Raw genomic sequence first — 18,211 nt, forward strand, 5'->3', positions numbered from 1 at the left:
AACTCTATAACGAAGAAGAGGTAAAGGAAGCTCGAGAGAACGATGTGGACTTGCTAGAAGAAGCAAGAGAGCTGGCCTTGGCAAGAACAACCATCTACCAGCAGAACCTCGGGACGCTATCACAGCCGGAAGGTTAACCCAAGAGTGTTCGGGAAGGGGACTCGGTGCTACGCACGGTGCAGCGCACTGAAGGCAGGCACAAGCTTTCCCCGCCGTGGGAGGGGCCTTTCATTGTGAGAAAGGCTCTCCACAATGATGACTACTACCTAATTGATGCACAGGAATGGAAGAAAGGAAAGGCGGACAGGTCCGGAGAGGAGACCAAGCGTCCATGGAATGTAGCTTTGTTGCGTCCTTTCTACTCTTGAAGTTGTGGAGTAAGAAGTTCCTTTTGTTCCTTATATGCTATGAATAAAAGATGTCGGAACCTCGAATGAATCTCGGGGACTACCCCACTAAAGTTGCATGTAACTTGTCTATTTTTCGAGTTACCGGTTGCTTATTGAACGTTTTTTCTTTCCGGTTTAGTAGTGTGCTAAACCCTACCGGAGTCTTCGACTCTGCTGCTGTCCGCAAACCGGCTTCATGGCAAGCAAGATAAACCGGTAGGGGATAAGCACATGAGCTGACGAAGAGGGCGAGCGGGAAAGAACAATCAGGAAAAGTTTAACTAACCCCGGTTATACCGGTTTTTGCAAAATTTCGAGTTAGTTCTAAGTTCAAGGAGATGCTTGTTTTGGTGAAAGAACCTTGTGCTCATACGCCAAAGAACGCCCAGAGAAGGCAGGCAGAGCCAAGGCAAAAGAACCAAGTATGCATTAAATTGGATGCAGAAACGATCTAGAAATCTTTGCAGTACAGGATAAAAGCAAAACCATGAGCAAATGTGCTAAAGCAAAACATAAGATAATTAGCACCGGTATAACATACCGGCATAAACTGTTGTGCCACAACCAAAAGCAGATTTAGAGTTTTACATCATAAACCCCGGCATACGGGGTAGAATTTAACGGAACATTGTTTTAAGGCACGCGGGGGCCGGATAGTACGGCAAGATAAATCTCAAAGCGAGGTAATCGGGCAGCGGGGGCTTCCGGAGGAGCGTCGCCGGCATCGGCATCGTCTAGAGGCTCCTCCTCGGCTTCATCCTCTTCCTCATCAAGATAATCTTGAACGTCGGGAGGGGAGGGATGAAGGTGCGCATGTCGGCGTACTCCGCGATATGGTACGCACGATCCTGCCGCTTAGCGGTGAGAATCGGGTCCAAATCGGTTTCCGCGCCTTCGCGCACTCCGGTGAGGGCACCCGGGTCGAGCTCCGGGTACCGGGAACAAGCGACGCGAGGGCGAGAATCTGCTCCGGCGCGGGCAGCGAGCACTTGCCACTCGCGGATCCTCTTGCCGGCGCCCTTGAGACGGTCGGCGATAAGGGAGAAGGTATCCGGCACCTCTTCGTCGAGGCCACATGGTCCCGAAGAGGCTGGGTAGCTACATCGGGAATGTCGAGAAGATTGCGATCTATGGCGCGCATGTGAGACACCCGCGCGTTGAGCGCGACCAGATGGTCGTTGGGCGTCCATGCCACGGTAAGATCCGCTCGGCCTTGGTCCTTGCGGCGCGCGTCAACCTTCTTGACAGCGTATTTCTGTGAATCCGGAAAGAGGCCTGTGCAAAGAAAGAAGAAGGCTAAGGAAAAGAATCCGGAAGAAAAAGAGACCGGAAGAAAAGAAGAAGCCTCGTACGCAATAGTCAAAGTACACGAAGGAAAAGGACTCACGGTAGGCAAGCGCGTCGGTTGCGGGATCAAGCTGGTTGCATTCCTTGTGCTCCTCCTCCAGCCGCGCGGCTTTCTCCTCGGCACCCTTCCGGGCCTTGGCCAGCTCCTCCCGGCTCGGGCCAGCAGCACCACGTTGGCATTACCGGCGTCCTCCAGAGCCTCCTCCATCTTGGCCGCTGCATCAGCTTCAGCGGCTTCGAGGGCCTTGGCATGGTCGAGCCCCAGCTGAATGAGCTGGGACTTGAGCTCCTGGTAGCTGGTCTTCTGGGCGTTCAGCTCCTCCCGATGCTGCCGGATGAGCTGGTCCTTCTCCTCTGCAACGCGGAAAAGGAAAGGTTATGCTAATAAATATGAAAAGGAAACTGAGGTAACAGGAGAAAGGAGAAAAGTTATACGTTGGGCGGTGGCGAGCTGCTCCTTGAGAGCGTTAATGGAAGCTTCCGGGATCACTGTTAAGCAGAAACTGTGAGTATTAGGAGGAAAAAAGGTTTCCGGTAAGAAATATGCCGGCAGAACAAAAATTTACCTTGGCACTTATCGTGTGCCTCAGAGAGCTCCCGATGCTCCCATAAAAGCTCCTCAAAGAGGGCCTTCCGAGCGTCAGCCGTGAGCTAGTCAAAAAGAAGAAATGAGTTAAGTTTTGCGCTAAGAACAAAGTTCTTAACCCGAAACTCGGGGACTGGCAGTGCCGGTTTTGCGCTAAATTTTTAAGTTAAGTTTTGCGCTAAGAACAAAGTTCTTAACCCGAAACTCGGGGATCGGCAGTGCCGGTTTGGCGCGTTTCTAAGATAAGTTTTGCGCTAAGAACAAAGTTCTTAACCCGAAACTCGGGGACTGGCAGTGCCGGTTTTGCGCGTTTCTAAGATAAGTTTTGCGCTAAGAACAAAGTTCTTAACCCGAAACTCGGGGACTGGCAGTGCCGGTTTCGCGCTAAATTTTTAAGTTAAGTTTTGCGCTAAAAGCTGCGCTCTCACCACAAAACTCGGGGACTGGGAAGATAGACAAGAGAGAAACCGGCATGAAACTAAAGAAAAGATAGAACAAATCCGGAAGCAAGGAAACCGGTAGCAATTGACAAAAGTTAGAAAAACGTACCATCAAGTTGTTCGTGGCATCATACCACGCGCTGTCGAGCTCTTTCACGGCGCTGCGGAGCCGCATGAAGTGCTCCTCGGATGACCGGTCCCCAACTGGATCAGGTGCCGGCAGCCTGTCCTTGCCCAAGCCGCGGGTCGCCGGAGTCATGTCCGCGGCGTTCCACTTCTGGGCGTAGGGCAGGAGATGCCCCAGGTCCCGGCCTCGGCGTTGAAACTCGATGTCATCGGCCAAGAAGACCGGTGGCCTTCGTGGCGGTATCCCTGGCGGCCTTGGAGACATGCAGCACCAGAGGCTGCTGGCCGGCAGAAGGGGCGCTAGAGGCCGTCGCCTTCCCCTTGATGAGCTTGGAAGTCTTGGGCGGCGGCGCGGTAGGAGCAGCCCCGAGAGGCTTGGCCCGAGGAGCACCTGGCGGCGGCATGAGGATGGTTCGTGGAGAATGGGGAGCGCTGGGCGCGTCACCCGGTTTGGAACTTCCCGGCGCGGAAGGTTCCGGCGCGGAAGTTGTCATCTTTTCAAGGACGGGAGGAGCCGAAGGCTCCGCCCCGCCCGGCAGCTTTTTCTTCTCCGGCGCCGATGTTGCTGGCGCCGGTATCCGAGTTCTCCGAGAAGAGGAAGTATCCTCCTCCGTGCGGTGATCCGATGATGAAGGGGCCGCACGCCCCGACTTGTTGTGCCCCCGAAAGGGAGGCAGAAGTGTTGCTTGGCTCCGGGTGGTGCCGGGCTTGAGCGAGGAGGAGGGGTTGAAGTCCTTGCGGAATCTTGAGCCCGATGGCCTTGGGCCAAGCTTGAGCGCAGGGGCTGAGAAAAAGAAAGAAAGACAGGTTGGAAAAGAGCAACCGGAAAAAGAACTTGGCAAAAAAGAGGCAAGCCGGAAAATGAAAAACTTACCCGGAAGAAGTTGGCATCGCCTTGCGCCCGTAGCGACGCATGCCCACTTGCTTCTCCCCACGGGCTCGGTCCGGAAGCGCTTGGAGGGAGGGGCTCGGCGGCACCGGCATCGGATGCCGGCTGCTTGTTCTTTGGCCCTGGGCCATGAGCTTGTCCACAAACTCGGAGCCGGCCTCGGCGCGCAGGGGCGGCACGCGCTCATGGATCTATGGATTGAGTCTGGCTAAGAAGCAATTCGCAGGAAAGCGATAACGGAAAGGTAAAAGAAACCGGAAAAGAAAATACCTCAAGCGTGGTCAGGTCGTCAGAGGACCCGGTTGGCTCCGGCGGATTCCGGCCAAGATGCGCAGCCGGGGTCTTGCCCATCTTCAGATCCTTCCAAAAAATGTAGGGATCTGGGTCAAAGGAGTCAAGGGCGCGCTTCTGGCAAGGTCCACGCCACTCTGCTTCAATGAGGGGGAAGCGGTCCTTGGCCTGAAACATGAAAAAAGTAAGATTAGCAAGAGCAGAAAGTTACCGGCCGAAGAACAACCCCAGTCGCATAATCCCTTACTTCTTGGGTCGGAGGGTTATTAGTGCTGAGGGGAGGAGGCCCCATTCCCGATCAAATGGCATAGCGGTTTGGCAAACTGCTTAGCCTTGCGAACAACGTCCTTCTTGCTAAGCGGACGGCCTGTGATCTTGGTAGGATCGCCTGGGCCATACATCTCGCTCATTCTGTGTGCGCGGCGCTTTAGAGGAAGCACCCGGCGTGAAATAAAAGTGCGGATGATATCATCCGAGCAGATCTTGGTCTCCTTCTTCAAAGAGGCCAAGAAGCGTACCACCGGTTGGTTTCGGCATGATCCGTCTTCGGGTTGTAGCTCCGAGTTGGTTTCTTCGGGAGACCCCGCTTGATAAGGAGGAAGATCAATAAGATCGGCACGGCCGCTGTTCTTCACGTAGAAAAAGGTTCCTTGCCGGACGCGGCGGGATTCGAGGCCGGCAAGTTTAAGGAAAGGAGCTCCCTCGGCGAGAGCCAACGATGCAAGATCCGCACTCCACGGGCGGCTTGGGCTTAGGGATCTCCTTGCCCTGAACGGAGTTAATCCGCAGACTAAAGAAGCGGGCAAACGTCTCACGAGTGGGACGAATGCCGATATAGGCCTCCATGAAGGTGGCATAGCAAGAAAGGTAGAAGATGGCGTTGCCGAGGAGATGAGTGAGGTTGGAGTTTGTAGAAATCTAAAAACTCCCGGAAAAAAGAGGGAGAGCGGGAAGGCCGAAGCCACGCTCAAAGTGAGCAAGAAAAACAACATATTCATCGGGCTCAGGGTGCGGTTCGATTTCGTCGTCAGGAATCCGGCAAGAGACTCCTTCCGGAATCCTCCGGGACCGGTATAACCAGTCAATCTCGAATTCGGTGACACTGGAGCCCATCCAGGCCCCGCGGGTGATTGGGGAAGGTTCTGCGCCGGATGATTGGCTGGAGCTACTAGAGGCTTGGCCAGAGCCACTCGCTTCTTGGCTACCGGAAGCTTGGCTAAAGCTACCGGATTCTAGATGGCCACCGGATTCTTGATGGCTACCGGATTCCCGCTGGTTGCCGGAATCGGTCTCCATCGGATCTGGAGCGGTGGATTCACCGGGAGATTGATTGCGGTGTCTAACAGAAAGGGAAGAAGAAGATGCGGAGGAAGATTCCTCGTCGGACATTAGATGGGAAGGCGAAAAAACAGAAATCCCACACTTGGACCCCACGTGAAGATCTACGAGTAAGAAGAAAACAAAAGAAAAAGAGGAAATAAGAACACCGTAGACCCAAGATCTGAAAAGCAAGCAAATAGCGAGCAAAGCAAGATTGGTACCAACCTTGAGCGGCGCGGTCGGCTGAGGAAGATGTTCGCCGGTGGTGGAGCGGACCTGCGGTCGCCGGCGAGCACCATCGACGGCGAGGCGGAGAAGCTCGCGAAGGAGCGAGAATGCGGCGGGCGCGGTGGAGGCTGCTGCAAGAGATTCCCACACGGCGAGGTCCGGCGGAAGCACGGCGTGAGTTCGCCGGGCGCCGGAACTCGGAGCAAGCGACGGCGGACGGAGAGCGGCGGAAGCACAAAGGCGAGGAGCACCGTGCGCGAAAGATGAGGAATGCGAAGAAGAAGAAGAAGAAGGAGCGAGTTGTGCTTATAAAGGAGAGAGAGGATGGGCTGAAAACCGGCCGGGCCGCGGCGGTTCGCCTCGCGGGCGCGACGGTTCGCGCCACGGGCCGCCACGTGGCAAAGAGGTACACGCGAAAAAGAGGAGGCCACACAGAGGCGCACACGGGATCCAAAGCGGCTGGTGGGATCCGCGGTGGTGCATTAAATGGGCGCGCGGGAGTCGAAGCGAAGTGACAAGCGACATCTGGCGTGACGAGTTAACAGTGCGCATGTCAGCGACAGGCGCGGGGCCCAAAATATTCTCGACACCGCCGAGGAAGTATTTAATGACCATAGATGCCGGAGGATAAGACACCAGATAATACCTTAAGGAGAAGAGATAGCGATGATCTGGGCAAAGATGCCGGATCCAAGCCTAAGGCCGGATAGATTAAACCGGTATCCTAAAAAAAAGAACCTGGCATGGTCTGTTGGATAGGATCCGCCAGACTATACCAGCTTCGGGGACTAATGTTGGGGGGATGACCCCGGTATGCCAAAGGCATGCCAAACCGGATGGTTTGGGCCATCAAGATACCGGTTTAATGTTCGTACCGGAACTTAAAGATAAGAACTTAGCTAAGTGGAGCTAAGCCGGTATCCCCAAGAGGGGTATGCCGGAACCAGGTAAGAAGATACCGGGTTACCGGAAGAGCGAGCAGGTCGGCGAGACTGGTCAAAGATTCTCTCCAGAGCTAGAAGACAAAGATGAGCTAAGCAAAGTAACTTTAGACGAAGGGCTGACGATAAAGAGAAGGATGACGGTCAAAGAAGCCGGAGGACGTCAGCATCTCTGATTAAAGAGGACTCCGGTGTCTTCTATGATTAAAGTAGCTTTGTAAAGTAGTTTGTCTAGTCAAAGATGCCATTAGGGTTTCTTGCCCTGTAAGCCACCTCTCCCCTATATAAGGAGAGGGGGTAGCCCTTCTTAGACACGCGCATGAACACAGAAGAACTTGTACTGAGAAACTTGTTGAGATCAATAAAGATGATGATCTAGAGCGAGTTCTTCCTTATGTCTTTCTTCTTCAACCTCTAGCCTTGGCTAAGTTCTTGAGGAAACCATCCGGAAGTTCATCCCATCTAATCACAAACCCTCCCCCGAATCCTCTTGCGTCCATTCGGCCCCAACTTAAGCCATCCTATGGCATCTGTCCGTTCACCACGACGACAAGGTTGTTTGAAGCAAACACAAGTATGAACCGGTACAGCAAAACTTACATAAGAACGTATTGCAAGCATTATAAGACTCTACACTGTCTTCCTTGTTGCTCAAACACTTTTACCAGAAAATATCTAGACCTTAGAGAGACCAATCATGCAAACCAATTTCAACAAGTTCTACGGTAGTTCTCCACTAATAGTTTCAAACTACATGGTGCAAGCTTAAGCATGATCTACTTGAGAGCTCAAAACAATTGCCAAGTATCAAATTATTCAAGACAATATGAAGCATTTTCTGTTTCCAACCAAATAACAATAAGTGCAATAGCTTCCAACTTTTGTCATGAACATTAAAAGTAAAACAAAGAACACTAGTGTTCATATGAAAAAGCGGAGCGTGTCTCTCTCCCACACAAGGATTGCTAGGATCCGAGTTTATTCAAACACAAACAAAAATAAAAACACACAGACGCTCCAAGTAAAGCACATAAGATGTGACCGAATAAAAATATAGTTTCACTACAGGTGACCTGATAAGTTGTTGATGAAGAAGGGGATGCCTTGGCCATCCCCAAGCTTAGACGCTTGAGTCTTCTTGAAATATGCAGGGATGAACCATGGGGGCATCCCCACGCTTAGACTTTTCACTCTTCTTGATCATATATCATCCTCCTCTCTTGACCCTTGAAAACTTCCTTCACACCAAACTTCTCATAAACTTCATTAGAGGGGTTAGTACTCAAAAAAATTTAATCCACTTTAGTCCTGTAGTGACACATTGCAAGAACTCAATAAAACATTAGCTACATCTCTCCACGTCTAGAAAGCCTTGCTTAAAGTCCACAAGAGACAATGCAAAAAACAGAGACAAAATCTGTCAAAACAGAACAGCCAGTAAACACGAATTTTTTAGAGGTACTTCCGTTGCTCAAATCAGAAAACTCAAAACTAATGAAAGTTGCGTACATATCTGAGGAACACTCATGAAAATTGGCAGATTTTTCTGAGTTTCCTACAGAGAGACCTACTCAAATTCGTGACGAGATAGAAATCATGTTTCGCGCAGAAATCCAAATCTAGTATCAACCTTCTATTAGAGACTTTACTTGGCACAACATTGCAATAAAATAAAGATAAGGAGAGGTTTCTACAGTAGTAACAACTTTCAAGACACAAAAAAACAGTAGCAAAATAAAAACATGGGTTATCTCTCAAGAAGTGCTTTCTTTATAGCCATTAAGATGGGCTCAGTAATTTTAATGATGCTCACATAAGAAATAAGAGTTGAAGCAAAAGAGAGCATAAAAAAGCAAATTCAAAACACATTTAAGTCTAACCCACTTCCTATGCATAGGAATCTTGTACACAAATAAATTCATGAAGAACAAAGTGACAAGCATAGGAAGATAAAGCAATAGTAACTTCAAAATTTTCAGCATATAGAGAGGTGTTTTAGTACCATGCAAATTTCTACAACCATATTTTCCTCTCTCATAATAATTTTCAGTAGCTTCATGAATAAACTCAACAATATAACTATCACATACAGCATGCTTTCCATGATTCACAAACACATAATTTTTATCAAGCTCAGAAATAATAGGATTAAAACTTTCAAACCCACTTTTATCAGTAATATAACAAGATGATTGATCAATCTCAAAAGATATGGGACTCCTAGATAAAGTCAAGACCTTTACAATCCCATTTTCATTAGTAGTACTATTAATATTATCAAGTAACATAGGACCATCATCTAGAGATTTATCATAAACATTTGCCAAGAAAAACTCTTTAGTACCATGCATTTCGACATCAGGCACAAACAAAGCATTATCATAAGATTTATCAAAATAGCACGGATTATATAAATAACAGTAGCATAATTATTCTCACAAGTTTTACTCATAGAGAATATTTCAAGAGAATCCACATGAACATAACATTCATCCTCCTTTGGTAAGCATGGAGGACAATCAAATAGTGTAAGAGATAAAGAGTTACTCTCATTAGAAGGTTGGCTTGGGTAGCTAATCCATTCTTCATCCTTTTGTTCATCACTCTCCTCTTCTTTTTCATCCAATGAGCTTTCAGGTTCATCAATTTCCTCCTCTTTTTCATCCAATGAGCTTTCAGGTTCATCAATTTCTTCTTCCACTGGTTCCTGCAAATTGTGAGTGCATTCTTGTGCATTAATGAGTCTCTCTTTATAATCAATAATATAAGGATTATCGCTGTAACTTTCTACGCAAAAATTAAGGATAGAAGAGACATAATCTTTAAGGTCCTTACAAACAACACAAGTTTCATAATTTTTAGACATGAAGGATTCTATCTCAGAGGCTCCCATAAATATGACAAATTGTTCTACCTCTTCGAACCCAAAATGAATATAGCTATTCCAATTATAGTTCTTAATTAAAACTTCCTCACTAAAACCACATTGAAATTTAAGATGTTTAGTATCCTGTTTAGAGCAACAGTTTATATCATGGCGTTTAAGCAAGATTTTAGCAATTGTATTCAATTTTTCTATCACAGCACTCATGACCTTACCCGTTCTTGATTCTCTATAATTATTATATAATTCTATAAGCTCCAAATAGGTTGTGGGTTCTCCCATAACAACAGTTTTTAATTTTTAGGGTTTTCAATTTTTTATGGATTTTTGGGTATATGAGAAAAGTAAAACAAAACAAAAAAAAACTAGACAAAAGTAAACTAAGAAAAATAATACTAGACAGAAATAAACTAAGCACAAATAAACTAGACAAACGTAAACTAAGCAAAACAAAATAAAATAAAACAGAGAGAGAGGTAGAGTGTACTCCCCAGGTGAACTGATGAGTAGAGCTATGCCTCCCCGGCAACGGCGCCAGAAAATAGTCTTGATAACCCACAAGTATAGGGGATCGCAACAGTCTTCGAGGGAAGTAAAACCCAAATTTATTGATTCGACACAAGGGGATGTAAAGAATACTTATAAGCCTTAACAACTGAGTTGTCAATTCAGCTGCACCTGGAAAAGCACTAGTAACAGGGGTGATGTGCAGCAGTAATATGAGAGCAATAGTAACTGTAACACAGCAGCAGTAACAATAACACAGAGGCAATGGCACCAGAAAATAGTTGATACTACTTCCAATGACATATAGGAACGAGTATATGATGATGAAAGATGGACCGGGGTTCCCAGCTATCTTCACTAGTGGTAACTCTCCAATAACAAGTGTTGGGTGAACAAATTATAGTTGGGCAATTGATAGGATTGAAATAGCATTAAGACAGAACATCAAGATTATTAATCATGTAGGCATGTTTTCTATATATAGTCATACGTGCTCGCAATGAGAAACTTGCATAACATCTTTTGTCCTACCAGCCGGTGGCAGCCGGGCCTCAAGGGAATCTATCTGGCTATTAAGGTACTCCTTTTAATAGAGCACCGGAGCAAAGCATTAACACTTGGTGAAAACATGTGATCCTCATACCTACGCCTTCCCTCCGAGTTATCCCGATTCTTGTCACTACTGGGGCCTCGAGTTCCGGACATAGACATGTGCAAACAACTTGTAGATACAATCTAAGCAATAAGTATAGATCTTAAATCTAAGATCATGCCACTCGTGCACTAGTGACAAGCATTAAACACAACAAGATTGCAGCAACAATAACTTCACAAACTTATATAGATATATTGATCATAATGTAACAATTCATCGGATCCCAACAAACACAACACCGATTACATCAGATGAATCTCAATCATGTAAGGCAGCTCATGAGATCATTGTATTGAAGTACATGGGAGAGAGAGTACCAACTAGCTACAGCTAGAACCCGTAGTCCATGGGGGAACTACTCACGGAGCATGATGGAGGCGGTGGCGTTGATGGAGATGGCTTCCGGGGGCACTTCCCCGTCCCGGCGGCGTGCCGGAACAGAGACTTCTGTCCCCCCGAAACAGAGTTTCGCGATGGCGGTGGCGCCCCTGGAGTCTTTCTGGAGTTTCGTCAATTCGTGTCGAGGTTTTAGGTCGCGAGGGACTTTATAGGCGAAGAGGCGGAGTCGGAGGGGCCACGGGGCCCCCTCCCCATAGGCTGGCGCGGCCAGGGGGCCACCCGCGCCGCCATATGGTGTGGGCCCCCTGCTGCCCGCCTCCGACTCTCCTTCGTTGTTCTGGAACCTCCCGGGGAAAATAAGATATTTGGTCTTTGTTTCATCGAATTCCGAGAATATTGCCCGAACAGCCTTTCTGGAACCAAAAACAACAGAAAACAGGAACAGGCACTTCGGCATCTTGTTAATAGGTTAGTTCCGGAAAATGCATGAAATCATTATAAAGTGCGAGCAAAACATGTAGGTATTGTCATAAAACTAGCATGGAACATCAGAAATTATAGATACGTTGGAGACGTATCACTCCTCGTCAAAAGATGCCCGTGATGATATCACACATAGCAAAATTGATAAAGCTCACCGCCAACGTGTTGTGCGTGTTGGCTACGACATCGACGACTCCGAAGAAACTCAAGAGCATGATGGAGATCTCCGTGGTGCCGACTATATGAGCCACAAGATTCGGGAGGCAATGCCACCAAAGAGATTCAAGCCAACTCATACCGATGCCGCCAAATACGACGGTCAGCAGGAGCCGAGGTCATGGATAGATGACTACTTGAAGACTGTGATCTTCCACAAGGCAAACCAAGTGGCGGCGATGCAGTGTCTTCAGCTGTATCTGAAAGACTCGACACGAGCATTGTTGAGAGGCCCGCCGAAGGGATCCATTAGATCCTAGGAAGACTTGGTCGATGCTTTTGTCAAAAATTTCCAAGCCAAGTACAAGAGACCCGTTGGAATCGAAGAGTTGCGCCAATGCCACCAAAAGCCAAAAGAGTCGCTAAGGGCATACATCAGACGCTTCACTAAGATTCTGAACGCTGCCGAAGATGTTTCCGTCGATAGGGCAATCGATGCTTTCAGTGATGGCATCCAACGAGAATACTACTTCGAAGAACTCGGTCGAAAGAAGCTGAAGACCATCACCAAACTCATGTAAATCTCGAATAGCTGGGCTGATGGAGAAGACCACGTACGGAAGCCACGTCCGCACACTGATGACGAAGAGGATGATCAGAAGCACAATTCGGGTCACCGATGCGACCGTCGCAAAAAGAGGAGAGACCGTGGGTACGAGACCTTTAGCAACACCAACATCGTTGCTGCAGGATATACTGATCGATGTGACGATCGATGTGATGATCAACACAGCAACAGACGCGATGATCGTCGGGATGGCAACCACAGCGGATCCGGAGGAAGTCGAGGTAATTACAGGGAACGACCACCGCGAGTCCCGGAACTGCCATTTGCTCAACAGCTAAATGCCCCCTGTTACATGCATGCGTACATCAACCCGAAGGATAACACCAAGAAGTCGAGTCATCTACTCAAGACTGCCAACAGTTTCTTGATCTCCATAAGTTTTATGAGTCAAATAAAGGGCAGACGCAGCCCCTAACCCACCACCGCCACCTCAGCATGAAGTTCAGCAAGTTCAAACTCATGCTCCTAATGAAGCTTTTTCTCCACCTCGAGGACAGGTGAGCATGATCCACAAAACTGGTGTCTCCAGAAGGGAGATGAAGAAACTTACGCAAGAAATTAAGCTTGCAGAAGGCACCATGGCAAATGTTCCTGAATTCATCGACTGCTCTGCACAAAGCATCTTGTTTAGTAGAGCTGACCATCCGATGTCTATTCCAAGACCAGGCCACACAGCTTTGGTACTCCAAGCACAAACTAGTGGATTCAACATGAGCAAATTATTTATGGATGGTGGAAGCAGATGGAATCTAATATTCGTAAGCATAGTCAGGGCGATGGGCATTGCAGCCGATATGTTGCAGGAATCTGATACATGTTTTAATGGCATTGTTCCGACCTTGCCAGCATACCCTCTCGGCAAGATCTCCTTGAATGTAGTCTTCAGGAAACACGACAATTTCTGGAGAGAAATACTCGAGTTCGAGGTAGTGAATTGGGAATCACAGTACCACACTATCCTCGGAATACCAGCTTATGCCAAATTCATGGCTATGCCTCATTATGCATATCTAAAGCTCAAGATGCCAGACAACAATGGAACCAATATCACGGTTCATAGAAGTTTTTCTCAATCAGATAATTGTGACCGTGAGTTTTAGAGGATTGCCGCTAAATTTAGGATAAAACAGGAAATCAAGACCTTGGATATTATCCCCAAACAATTAGCTCTTGAGGACAAGTAATCTAAGCCCGAGGACGTAGACATCAGCAAGAAGTCGAAGAAATAGCCCGATGATCCTGCTACATCAGTACCAATTATCAAAACCTTGGCATAAGTTGTTAGTGCCTTGATAGAAGTCACAAATACTTCGGCAGCAAACGCCAATGCTTCAACAGAAGCTATCAGCACTGCATTGGAGCTATCAACACGTCAGTAGACGTCAGCCAAACTGAAGAAGACCCTCCTCTTACTTAAGAAGACGAGCGGTGGCATATATCTTTACCTTTAGCAGCAATTTTACTTTCAATAAGGTTTTTTATGCCATAGCAGCTTAGCTTACTTTTCGTTGCAAACTTATTAATAAATTCAAGTTTCATCTATACAAGTGCTATTTCATATAGAGTATTCAATCGATTCGGTACACCCGACAAATTCTCAAGATCTTCATATAACATCACGCACCGTGACTATAGAAAATTCTTAATACAGTAAGCGAACCCGATAAAAACTCGGGGCTTGTGTACAATGGATTCATCTAAGCCTCGTGAAACATTCGAGTGCTACAGTCGATGATAATCAAAGGACTTTCGTAAAATACAAATGACTTCCACGAAAGCCTCAGGGAACATGCGAGTGCTACAATCGTTGGAAACAATAAAAATTCAAAAGGCCCACGCCGGTACACTAAACTTAAAGTACTCGAGCTACGAAGCCGATAGTGCACATGGTTCACCTGATTGACTCGGGGGGTTGCTACCGATAAAATACAAAAAATGCACTTTCGTTTCTAAGCAAAGTTGTGATTACTACGGGGCCCTCGGGCCTGCAACATGAGCTGATCACTCAGAAAATTTACCATCGGCACCTGAAGACACTTCTGCAAAGCAATAGTGCTTTATCACAATGAAAAAGTTATCGACTTCAAAGATTTGCTCGCCTCCGTGAGCATCAACATTACATTGAGCGAACACGTTACATCATGTGCACGAATAAACTTGCATCTCAAGTTACCCAAGTATTCAGAGAAGCATCATCGACAAAGTAATTTACAACAAATGTCTCGACGAGAAAAGCGACAAACTAGTTTGCTTTAGAACTAACCTCCAATATAGCAACTATAATGGAGGCAGGGTCTCTGACGGAGGGGAAGTATTGGTTCACGTTGGCTTCAGCCTTAGCGATTGCTTCCAAATCCAGTGAAGGATGCTGAGATAGCACGCACAAAAGCAAAAGATGTTTCTACTCCAGCAAGAAGTTGGCTACGCACCAAAGTGCGGACCCTTTTGGCATTCCTAAAATTCGACATCAAGGCCAGCAGCACTGGAGGAACCGGGTTAAGGAGGAACATGACCTTCCATATCATCCTCAAGCCCGCGTGACATTTATCAAAAACCCGGTGCACATGTTGCACCCGATCCTGGAATTTTGCAATGATCGTATCCTTTGATTTATTGGTCCAGAAGACCACATTAAACTACGATAGCTTCGTCAAAGCTTCAACTCACTCATGGAGTCGCTTGTTATCTTTGGAAAAGTTTAGAGCAATGACTGGCAAAAATGGTAAAGCAAAGTTCAGGCACCAAGGAGATGCACTATCAAAAGTGAGGAAGATGAAGGTTTATCAAGTACTCACAGTTTAAGCTCTCCGTGGCCTTCGGCAGTTCGCTTAATGCGTACTGCTCTACTTCCATATCCAGCTCACCCTTCTTCTTTATCACAGCCGCCATGACATGGATACCTAGTAAGTCCTTTTCCATCCGAGATATTCGGGTCCTCATTTGTTGCACAAGGCTGGATTCCGAGCCAGCAGTCGAAGCATCTTTGACAAAAGGAGCCACCAATGTCACCTGCAATACATCATCGAGTGTGCATCATAAATATATACAATATCAAGAACTCCAATCACTCCCATCGGGAGCGCACAATCAAAGCTAGACATCACAGTTACAATGGGAAGAACTGGCAACATTGCCAGCTCAAATTCAATACAAAATAAGGCTTTATAAAAGTCATTGTTTGAAACAAAGTATCAGTTACAACTTGACAGAAAATCTTTTGAGGAGCCTGGGTTTGGAAGTCGACAGGCTTGGGGCGGCTCCATCGGCAGCTGGCTTGTTAGCTTCTACTAAATCAAGAAGTTGCCGCGCACATTTGCATGCTGGCACACTAAAAGGGCTAAGGTCAATAGCCAGCCCATCTTGATCTTTCGGCAGCTCCGTTGTCAATAATTTCATATCGGCCTTGAAGTCGTACCCCATTAGAAGCTGGAAGCCAAGAAGAGCGCCGTAGGTACGCGAGGTACTTTTGAATACCTCGATGATGCCCTCGGCAACATCCACCAGCTGCCCTAGAGTCTTGTTCTGATCTGCCTTCGGGGAGATCATAGCATGGAACCTCGACAATACTGCCTTATTCTTCTGAAGAAGAACTCGGACAAGTTCGCCGGAGTCGACAGCTAAGGAAATAGCATCGGCATCAGAATCAGCTGGGGGCTTGCCTTCAATAATTGCAGGGATATCAGCAACTCCTACAAAAAAAGTGGAAACAGGAGCAAAAAATCAATAAAGCTAAACGAGAAAGAAGTTTGAAGGTATCGCAATAAAATTACCTAGTAGGGCCTTGACAGAGTTGTGAAGATTATCCTCCTTCTCATTCGCCTGGATCTAGGCCTCCGCCTTTTCCTTCTCCTCCCCCTTTAGCTTCTTCTTACACTAGCCAAGCTCTTTCTTCAGTGTATCGGTCTCTTGCCGAACAGTAGCTATTATTTTAACCGCCTAGCAAGCTGGATAGATTTCGATTGGGCGTTTTACTAAAGCCGAACATTCTCCGCTTGAAGGAGAGTGAACCGGGAAGCAAAATCCTTTATTATTGTTACGGTGGCTTGGATGGGCTATAATATGACACAAGACAAAGACATTATGAATATATTAAACTTCCTTTGAGTCTACGTTGGACTGCAAGTAGCCGAATATAGACTCGGGGGATGGAGGAGGGAGAGTCATTATCAAGAATACAAAAGTTACGATAGTTACGTGCTCTTCAGGAGATGAAGGGGAAGTGTAATATCCCAGGTTTAGAGACGATCGAGGGGTAGATTTTAGAAAGGGATGTGCATTGCATTGTAATTTACGGGGAAATTTCGCGCTTTTAAACAAAAACTGCATCGAAGAGGGACAAGTTTCTCTCTCGACACCTTACCGGGTTAGGGTTTCGAGAGTGCGACAAACCTGTTCCTTATTCAACTAAACTAGGGTTTTGAGAAAAGAGGGGAGAGTTTGCATCACAAATTTAAGTTGCATGATTGAATTACAAGTTAAGTTGTTTGATTGAATTCAAACCAAATTTGAATTTGAATTTCAAATTCCAACATCAAACAATCATCACATAATTCAAATTTGAGATAATTTCACAAACAATTACCATTAAGAAATAATACAAGTAATATAACTATTACATTAAGCTCAATAAGGAAAACTTGGGCTTTATTGATCATCACACATATAATACATTGTCTTTACAATATTCAGATTTGAATTATGGAAATACAACAAATTACAAGAATTGAATAATAATGAAAAGAAAAGAAAAGTACAATTTAATGTTCTATCCTAACACTGCAAGCTAGTCTTCATCTAGTCTTGTACTTGATGATCTCCATGATCCTTGGAGCATCAGGTTGTGTCCCTGCACACACACACACAAAGCAAATAAAAGAACAAGTGTTATGCCAAGTGGCATAGCCACTTGGAAGGTTAGCAAACAAATGAAATGAAGTGGATATGCTCAAGTCTCTGCCGAGCAGAACCATACCACAGATAGAATCAAGCCCAAGTTCACAACACTTGCACACACACACAATCAGGCAGCTCACCAGGCTATGTGCATGTGCAACACACACACACACACGAGGGTGAGTCACCACAAGCTGCAGGTGGTGCTGTCGACCAGCAAGAGCAAGCCAGCAGCATATAAAAGCTTTTCTCAGCCAAACCCTAGCCATTTGATCCCATCGGCAGAATTGAACTGGTAAGCCACCAAGAACACCAAGAACACTTAGAACAGGAAGAACAACAAGCCACCAGAAACCATCCAGGGACAGTTTCACCAAGAACTGTCAGCTGTGAGCAAGTACCAGATGGAGTAAAGTACCACAAGCTTGCAAGGAGGAGCAGGGCAAGCAAACCAAGCATCACAGAAGCAATCCTCTACACCAACACCTAATTCTAGGAGCTAGAGTGAGGTATACCACACAAGAGCACGAGCAAGATCATATCTTGCTCATACTTAAGCATGCTTGCATCACGAGAGCACTGAAGGGTAGGAAACCCTGGGTGTATCATCATTTGGTTACTAAACCAATTGGTGCCGACAAGTACAACCAAGGCTAAAAGGAAAATAAACCAGGGAACATCGGTTGTGACAACACGATGTCAAAACCGAGAGGAATCCAGCATGTATTTACTCCTTGCAGCCATTCAGATTCACAAAGCACCTATTGGCCTAGCTAAACCATCGGATTGACGAGCAACATGTGCCTATCCTATTTATCAACATCAAGGCTACTGGAAATTCACTAAGTGACTAGCCAGTTAGCATCTATCCATCACAGAAAGCCACCAAATAGGGGAGCTATCCTAGGGCAGCACATGAATACTGCCAGGATCACCTCAACCACTAAAACAGCCAAACCACCAAGCCAAACACATATATCATCACCCAGATTGGGTTCAAATAAGAGCTAGGGTCCCCAACAGATGTTGGCATCCCTCTAGCTACATCCAATTCATCCATATGATCATCACTATTAATTAGATCACATCATTTATCCATCTAGTAAAAC

The sequence above is a fragment of the Lolium rigidum genome, chromosome 3 (genome assembly GCF_022539505.1).
Source record: "Lolium rigidum isolate FL_2022 chromosome 3, APGP_CSIRO_Lrig_0.1, whole genome shotgun sequence".
In the NCBI taxonomy this organism is placed as follows: domain Eukaryota; kingdom Viridiplantae; phylum Streptophyta; class Magnoliopsida; order Poales; family Poaceae; genus Lolium; species Lolium rigidum.